The 8,461-nt window shown below is 44.8% G+C and overlaps 3 non-coding genes across 3 annotated transcripts; 1 reads left to right on the top strand and 2 right to left on the bottom strand.

The window, feature by feature from the left end:
- The first annotated feature begins 2,873 nt into the window (after positions 1-2,873).
- Positions 2,874-2,945, top strand: trnat-cgu (transfer RNA threonine (anticodon CGU)). Its single transcript has one exon. It is a non-coding gene; the product is annotated as a tRNA-Thr (tRNA).
- A 3,731-nt stretch (positions 2,946-6,676) lies between these two features.
- trnas-aga (transfer RNA serine (anticodon AGA)) lies at positions 6,677-6,758 on the bottom strand. Its single transcript has one exon. It is a non-coding gene; the product is annotated as a tRNA-Ser (tRNA).
- A 669-nt stretch (positions 6,759-7,427) lies between these two features.
- trnal-uaa (transfer RNA leucine (anticodon UAA)) lies at positions 7,428-7,510 on the bottom strand. The gene has a single exon. It is a non-coding gene; the product is annotated as a tRNA-Leu (tRNA).
- Between the last annotated feature and the right edge of the window lie 951 nt (positions 7,511-8,461).

Genomic DNA, 8,461 nt, shown 5'->3' with positions numbered 1-8,461 from the left:
GGACTTTCAAAAGGCGTTTGATAAAGTGCCGCACGGTAGGCTTATCATCAAGACTGCGGCCCATGGAATAAAGGGGGCAGTAGCAACATGGATACAGAATTGACTGGGGAACAGAAACAGAGAGAAGTGGTAAACGGTTGTTATTCGGACTGGAGGAAGGTGTACAGTGGTGTTCCCCAGGGTCAGTGCTGGGACCACTGCTTTTCTTGATATTTATTAATGACTTGGACTCGGGTGGACAGGGCACAATTCCAAAATTTGCAGATGACACAAAACTTGGAAGGGTCGTAAATAGTGAGGAGGACAGTGATAGACGTCAAGAGGAAACAGACAGTCTGGTGGCTTGGGCGGACACGTGGCAGATGAAATTTAAAGCAGAAAAATACGAATTGATACATTTTGGTAGGAAGAATGAGAAGACGCAATGTAAACTGGAGGGCACAACGCTAAAAGGGATAAAGGAACAGAGAGATCTGGGGGTTTATGTGCACAAATCGTTAAAGGTGGCAGGGTATGTTGAGAAACCGTTTAAAAAAGCAAAGGGATACTCGGGTTTATAAATAGAGGCACAAGTACGAAAGTATGGAAGTCATGATGAACCTTTATAAAACACTGGTTTGACCACAACTGGAATATTTTGTCCAGTTCTGGGCACCGCACTTTAGGAAAGATGTGAATGCCTTAGAGAGGGCGCAGAAGAGATTTACTGGAACGATTCCAATGATGAGGGACTTTAGTTACGTGGATAGACTGGATAATCAGGCTTTGTGGTTCTTGGAACAGAGGTGGTTGCGAGGAGATTTGATAGAGGTGTTCAAAATCATGAAGGGTCCAGACAGAGTAGATAGAGAGAAACTGTTCCCATTTTAGTGGAAGGGTCAAGAGCTAGAGGACGTAGCTTTAAGGTGATTGGCATAAGAACCAAAGGTGACGTGAGGAAAAACTTTTTTACACAGCGAGTGGTTGTGATCTGGAATGCACTGACTGAGGGGGTGGTGGAGGCAGATTCAATCATGGTTTCAAAAGGGAACTGGATAATTACTTGAAAGGAAAAAAATGCAGGGCTACAAGGAAAGGGACGAGCTGGAATGAACTTGCACAGACGAGGCACAGACTCGATGGGCCGAATGGCCTCATTTCGTGCTGTCACCTTTCTCTGACGGTCTGATGAAAATGGGAGAAGAGTGAAAATGAGTCAAAATACGACCGAAATAACAAGTACCTGGAGTGGGGGTCGAGCCCACGCTGGTATAAACCCATTGGATTTTATATCTAAATTCATAACCACTCGGCCATCCCGCGTTTTGAATTTGTATGTAATGTGCCTGAGTGTCATTTCTTTCATATCTTCGTCAGTCAAGGTCCAGAATGAAATGATGTCTGGAGTGGAGAAAGAGGAACAGAGAGGCAATTTGAAAAGCGTTGAAGAAGTGACACACGCACACAGACAGATCCACACATGTGTAGGTTGAAACACTCGATGGAAGCTTTGAGAAAGAAAGCTCTGAACCGGAGTCAGCAGGCTTCAAACCTGCGCGGGGAGACCCCAATGGATTTCCAGTCGATCGCCTCAACCACTTGTCTGCGACTACTGGATTTCAGTTAAATGCTGCTCACTTAAAATTGTAACGATCCTTCCGTGCGGTAACTTTTCTGTGATGCCAATGGAAGACGAGTGACAATGAGCAGCATCAAAATGTAACCGAAGTAACAGCTGCGAGGAGTGGGGTTCGGAAACACGCGGGGATAAATCCACTGGATCTTAAATCCAAAGCCTGAACCACTCGGTCATCCTGGTCCTTCCAGCACGACCGCTCGTCTTTAGCTTTTTCCATTCCAACAGAAGCTTTTAGAGTCCGTTCTGTTTCTTGCTAGTTTACTCTCATTTTCAATTTTCCCTTTCTTTATCAATTTCTTGATCCTCCTTTGCTGAATTCTAAAATGCTCCCAATCCTCAGGCTTACTGCTTTTTCTGGCAACTTTATTTGCCTCTTCCTTTGATTTTATACTATCTTTAATTTATCTTGTTAGCCACGGTTGGATCACTTTTCCTGTTGGGTTTTTGTGCCTTAAGGAATATATATTTGTTGCAGTCTATCACTGTCCTCCTCACTGTTCAATGCACTTCCAAGTTTTGTGTCATCTGCAATTTTTAACATTGTGCCCTGTGCACCCAAGTCCAAGTCATTAATATATATCAAAAAAACAGTGGTCTCAGTACCGACCCCGAGGGAACACCACTGGACACCTCCCTCCGTCCGAAAAACTTTCACTTGCAATTGATCTCCAATGTTTGATGTAGAAAATACACTGAACGTCGAACTCGGACCATCCCACTTTCCACAATTTAATTTCACTGATATTCCAGCGATTTTAAAACCTGCTCTCTGCCTCACTCTTCACCTCGATTTCAGAACCCGAATAATGTGCAAGTAATGAATACGCAGAATCGAGCTGTTTCCAGACCCGGGCTAATTCAGCCGCTCCAAACAGAGAGAGAGAGACAGACAGAAAGAAATTTATTTCCAATATTTGATGTGGAAAATAGATTGAAAGACTAACTCGGACCATCCCACTTTCCAAAATTTAATTTCATTGATATTCCAACGATTTGAAAACTGTTTATTAAGGTCTCTCTCCCTGTCTCTTTCTCCCCGTGTCTATCTCTCTCCCTGTCTGTCTCTTTCTATCTCTCTCCCTCTGTTACTCTTTCCACAATGGCCCGTTAAATAAACTGTCATGAAATTATGAGTTCAGGCGGAATAGCAGAAATCCATTGGTCCTCAATCAGTCGATTGTCGCAATCAGTTGCAAACACCTGTTGATCTGACTTCACCAGCTGAAGAACATTATCATCCGCTTTTTAAACATGAGGTGCGGTGGCCAAGTGGAAAGGCGTCGGTCTCGTAAACCGAAGAGCGCGGGTTCGATCCCCGTCCGCACCTGTTTCGAGTTTCAATTTTTAATGAAATGACCTATTTGATGACAGTTTGTTTAACTTTCCACGGGCCACTGTTGAAAGAAGACTGACTGTTCACATTTCCATCTCTCTGTTAGTTAAGATTCAGAATAAAGTGATGTGGGGTGCGAGGAAAAGAGTGACAAAGAGAGACACTCAGAAAGAGAGAGAGACACTGGGACAGAAAGAGTCTCTCTCGGTCTGTCTGAGTCTGTGTCAGTCTCTCTCCCTCCATCTGTCCAATACCCGCAGATTTGAGAATCACAGGGTCAAAGAAGGAAACAGATTGGAACACATTGAGCCTGTGTCCTGTTTCAAAACCGACTCCCAGGAAAACGGCTCCGCTAGAATCGTTAAATGGTCAAAGTTTTTCCGGCGAGTTTGACCTCCTCCCTGAGATGGGGAGACACTGGGACGTGGGGCGATTAAAAGGCTTCAGAAAAACCAGTTCCAATTGGATATTCTCCATCGTGGTGAGATATCCCCCCTCAGCCAGGCATTTAGTTCCCCGATGGGGAGGAAGCATTTTTAAGAGGCCAACTACAAATTTTACTTCTTTGCCTCGCTTCTTCTTCAAAAACGACAGAGAGAAATAGAACAGAAAAAGAATGAAACAGGTGATTGTCACTTTCAGAATATTATTGAGCAGAGACTGTTTGGGGACTGAATTCTTGGGGCCCGTCTGTTGCAGAGCCCAAATGTGTTCCGATCTGTTCCCTTCTTTGACCCTGTGATTCTCAGATATGCGGGTATTAGAGAGAGGAAGGTGGAGAGATAAACTGACAGAGAGAGAGAGCGAGAGGGAGATATAGAGAAACAGAGACTGTGAGAGAGAGAGAGAGAGAAAGAGAGAATCAGAAAGAGAGAGAGAGAGAGAGAGAGAGACATAGACTGATCCTGAGACACACATTGAAACATAGAGGGAGGGGGCGAGAGAGGTTTAACGATTTTGCCTCTGTGTATAATGTGCCTAAGTGTGTGTGTGTGTGTCTCACTTGTTCTCAGATTTCTGAGTGAATCTCTGTTTCTCTGTCGTTCTCTCTCTGTCACTCTCTCCCGCTCTCCCCACATTACTTTATTCTGGACTTTGACTAACATCGAGATGGAAATGTGAAAGGTCAGTCTTCTTTCAACAGTGGCCCGTGGAAACCAGGGTTCAATTTCCCGACCGGAGGTTACAGTTTTATTGCCTTTAAAAGCTTCACTTTCATTTCTCTTGCAATTTATCTCCAAGTAGGGGTTTACCAGAAAGATCCCACATACAACAATGAAATGGATGGGCAGTTAACCTGCTTTTTGTTGGTGTTAGCAAGGTCACATTAATAGCAATGACAAAATACCAGGTACATAATGCAGGTGTAAAAAGAGTGTCACTGAACAGTATGAAAGTGTAAATTAAAAAGCTACCAGGAGTGGGCTTCAAACCGCAGAACTGGTCGAGGTGTCAGCAGTCGCTCAGTGGGCAGCACTCTCGGCAGCCAGCACACAATCTGCTGAAAGAAGGCTTGTCTTTCACATTTCCATCTCTTTGTCAGTCAAGATGAAATGATGTGGGGAGCGGGGGAAAGAGAGACAGAGAGAAAGAAAGACAGAGAGACACTCTGAAAAGCGTTGTGAAAGTGAGACACACACATAACACACAAAAGCAGACACACACACACACACACACACACACAGACTCGTGTAGGTTGAAACGCAGAGATGAAAGTTTCGAAAAGAAAGCTCTGAGCTGCAGTCGGCAGGATTCGAAGCTGCGTGGGGAAACCCCAATTGATTTCCAGTCAACGACTTGACTTGCTCCAAACGCTGCTCACAGTTAAATTACAAAGATCCATCGCTCTCTAACAGACGAGCATTAAGAATCAGGATGCCTGTGTGGGTAATGTACCTGTATTTTTGTGTCTCACTTTTTCAAAGCTTTTCTGAGTGGGTTTCCGTTTCTCTGCCTTTCTCTCTCTCTCTCACTCTCTCCCGCTCCCCACATCACTTCATTCTGGACCTTGAGGAACAAAGAGATGGAAATGTGAAAAGTAAGTCTTCTTTCAACAGTTGCCCGTGGAAAGTCAAGCAAATTGTTAGCAAATAAATGGTTAAAATAGATTAAGTGAAACTTGAATTGTGTGTAACGCCATCTGTGGTGAGTGTCCTGGAGCAGCGCACTTCAGCTCCTCGTTAGTACAGTGGTGAGTTTCCCCACATATCACACTCGAGGCCGGGACTCAATGACCCGATAGAAAAAATCAACTTCTGCTGCTTTTAAAAGCTTCACTTTAATTTATCTGCAAGGTTGGATGCGTTATCAGCCGTCGCTCAGTGGGCAGCACTCTCGGCAACCCGCACACAAACTGTTTAAAGAAGGCATGTCTTTCACACATTCCATCTCTTTGTTAGTCAAAGTCCAGAATGAAATGATGTGAGGAGCGGGGGAAAGAGTGACAGAGAGACACTCTGAAAAGCGTTGAAGAAGTGAGATACACACGCACAGACACAATATACACACACACTGACACAGCAGACACTGATACACATGCAGACTCTCACACACACAGGTGCACCACTGACAGACAGATATACACGTGTACGTTGAAAGGCAGACGTGAAGGGTCTGAAAATAAAGCTCTAAACCATAGTCGGCAAGGCTCGAACCTGCCCGGGGAGAGCCCAATTAAATTGTTTATCCATCGCCCGAAACAACCCCCGCCACGACTGTTTGAGTTTAGCGAAATGCTGCTAACTTAAAATTGCCACGATCCATCGCTCTGCAACAGACGGGCACCAAGAACGACCATGCCTCTGTGTGTAATGTGTGTGTGACTCACTTTTCCTAAGCTTTTCTGCGTGAGTGTCCGTTTCTCTGTCTTTCTCTCAATAGTTCAATATTCAGTTTGCCTTCTGGATTACCTGCTGCACCTGTATGTTGACTTTTTGTGTTTCATGTACGAGGACACCCAGATCCCTCTGTACTGCAGCATTTTGTAGTATTTCTCCATTCAAATAATATTTTGCTTTTATATTTTTCCTGCCAAAGTGGATGAATTCACATTTTCCCACATTATATTCCATCTGTCAAATTTTGCCCACTCGCTTAACCTGTCAATATCCCTTTGCAGACACTTTGTGTCACTCTCGCAACTTGCTTTTCCACCGATCTTCGTATCATCAGCAAATTTGGCCACAATACATTCATCCAAGTCATTGATATATATTGTAAATAGTTGAGGCCCGAGCACTGATCCCTGCGGCACCCACTAGTTACAGATTGCCATTTTGAAAATGAACCTTTTATCCCAACTCTTTGTTTTCTGTCAGCCAATCCTCAATCTATGAGCTCTTATCTTGTGCCTGTTATTCTCTGCGAGGTAAAGGCCAGAAGCAGTGGCTGCAGCGTGACAGGAAGCGGCAGAAGGCACGGGTGGGTGCAAGTGTGGAGAATAACAAGCAGCGGGGATACCACCTTTTATGTGGCATCTCATCGAATGCCTTTTGTAAATCCAAATATACTGCATCCATTGGTTCCCCTTTATCCACCCTGCTCGTTACTTCCTCAAAGAACTCTAATAAAATTGTCAGGCACGATTTCCCATTCATAAAACTATGCTGACAATTTAGATTGTATTGTGAGTCCGCGAATGTCCTGCTGGATTCGAGCATTTTCATTTCACACACACGAAAATGTTGAAACGCGGTGGTGAAAGGTCTGAAAAGTGAAATCTGGACCGTAGTCGGCAGGATTCGAACCTGCGCGGGGCGACCCCAATGGATTTCTAGTCCATCGCCTTAACCACTCGGCCACGACTACTTGGCTCCAATACAACGCTGCTCCCTTAAAATAGCAATAATCCAGCACTCTGCGACACAGAACCGCAGAACTGGTCCAGGTATCAGCCGTCGCTCAGGGGGTCGGATGTTCACGCTCGTTCCTCGTCAGTACGGTGGTGACTATCCCTGGCGATTACACGGTAGACCTGGGTTTAAGTACACCTGGACGATGAACTTCTTCTACCTTTAAAGATATAATTTATTTCCAACATTGGACGTGTGAAAAAACACTGATAAACGAACTCGGACAATCCCACTTTCCACAATATAATTCAACTGATATTTCAGCGATTTTATATCTTGCTCTCTGCGTCACCTCGATGTCAGAACCACAATAATGAGCAAGAAATTAAAGGCAGAGTCGCGTTGTGAACAGACCCGGGCTAATTCAGCATCCCGAGTGGATGATGGAGGCAGATTCAATCATGACTTTCAAAACGGAACAGGATAAGTCCTTGAAAGGAAAAAAATGCAGTGCTCCGGGGATAGGGCTGGGGAGTGGGCCGAGCTGGGTTGGTCTTGCATCGAGCCGGCACGGACACGATGGGCCAAAAGGCCTCCTTCCGTGGTGTGACCTTTCTATGATTCTGTGATGCAAATGGCAAAAGAGAGTCAATGAGCAATATCGAAATGTAACGGAAATAAAACCTACCAGGAGTGGGGGTCGAACCCACGCGGGTATAAACCCATTGGATCTTAAGTCCAACGCCTTAACCACTCGGCCATCCTGGTCTTTTTGCAATTTTGTTCTATGTGTAATGTGCTTGATTGTCATTTCTTCTACGCTTTTCTTTGTCATTAAATACATGGTTCGAATCGATTCACTGAAACTTGAAGCGTGTCCAACGCTATCTGTGCGGAATATCCATCAGTGGCTCACGCTAGTTCCTCGTTCGTGTAGAGTTTAGTATCCCCATCTGTCAAGCGGTTGATTATGGTTCAATTCGCCAATGTCGAAGTCCCATTGTTGTTGCCTTTAAAATCTTCACTATTTGATGTGGAAAATACACTGAATGTCGAACTCGGACCATCCCACTTTCCACAATTTAATTTCACTGATATTCCAGCGATTTTGGAACCTGCTCTCTGCCTCACTCTTCACCTCGATGTCAGAATCGAGCTGTGAGCAGACCCGGGCGAATTCAGCAGCCCGAAACAGAGAGAGAGAGAGAGACGGAGAGTAAGAGAGGCCCTAATAATGGCGCAGAGGAACTTTTCCAGAAATATCCCACATACAACAATGAAATGAATGGCCAGTTAATCTGCGTTTTGGTGGTGTGAGTTGAAGAAGGAAGTTTCGCAAATTGTCATCAAATAAATGTTTAAAATAGATTCACTGAAATTTAAAGGGTGTCTCACGCCACCTGTGGTGTGTGTCCATCACCAGACTGCACCAGCTCCTCGTTACTTTCCTGGTGAGAATCCTCGCCTGTCACTCAGGCACCCGCGGTTCAATTCCCCAAGCGGAAGTGGAACTTTTGCTGCCTTCAAAAGCTTCACTTTCCGTCCTTTTCCAGTTCCTCGTTAGTGTCGTGGTGAGGGACAGAGAGAGAAAGGCATCGGAAGGGGCGGAGAGGAGTTTTACCAGAAAGATCTCACATACAGCAATGAAAAGGATGACCAGTTTATCTGCTTTTTGGTGGTGATGATTATCGTCCAGGTTTGGAAATTTGCGATCAGCAA

The sequence above is a fragment of the Heptranchias perlo genome, unplaced genomic scaffold, assembly GCF_035084215.1.
Source record: "Heptranchias perlo isolate sHepPer1 unplaced genomic scaffold, sHepPer1.hap1 HAP1_SCAFFOLD_56, whole genome shotgun sequence".
Taxonomy (NCBI): Eukaryota; Metazoa; Chordata; class Chondrichthyes; order Hexanchiformes; family Hexanchidae; genus Heptranchias; species Heptranchias perlo.
Note: the sequence above shows the minus strand (reverse complement) of the source record. Positions and strands in the feature narration are given on the sequence as shown.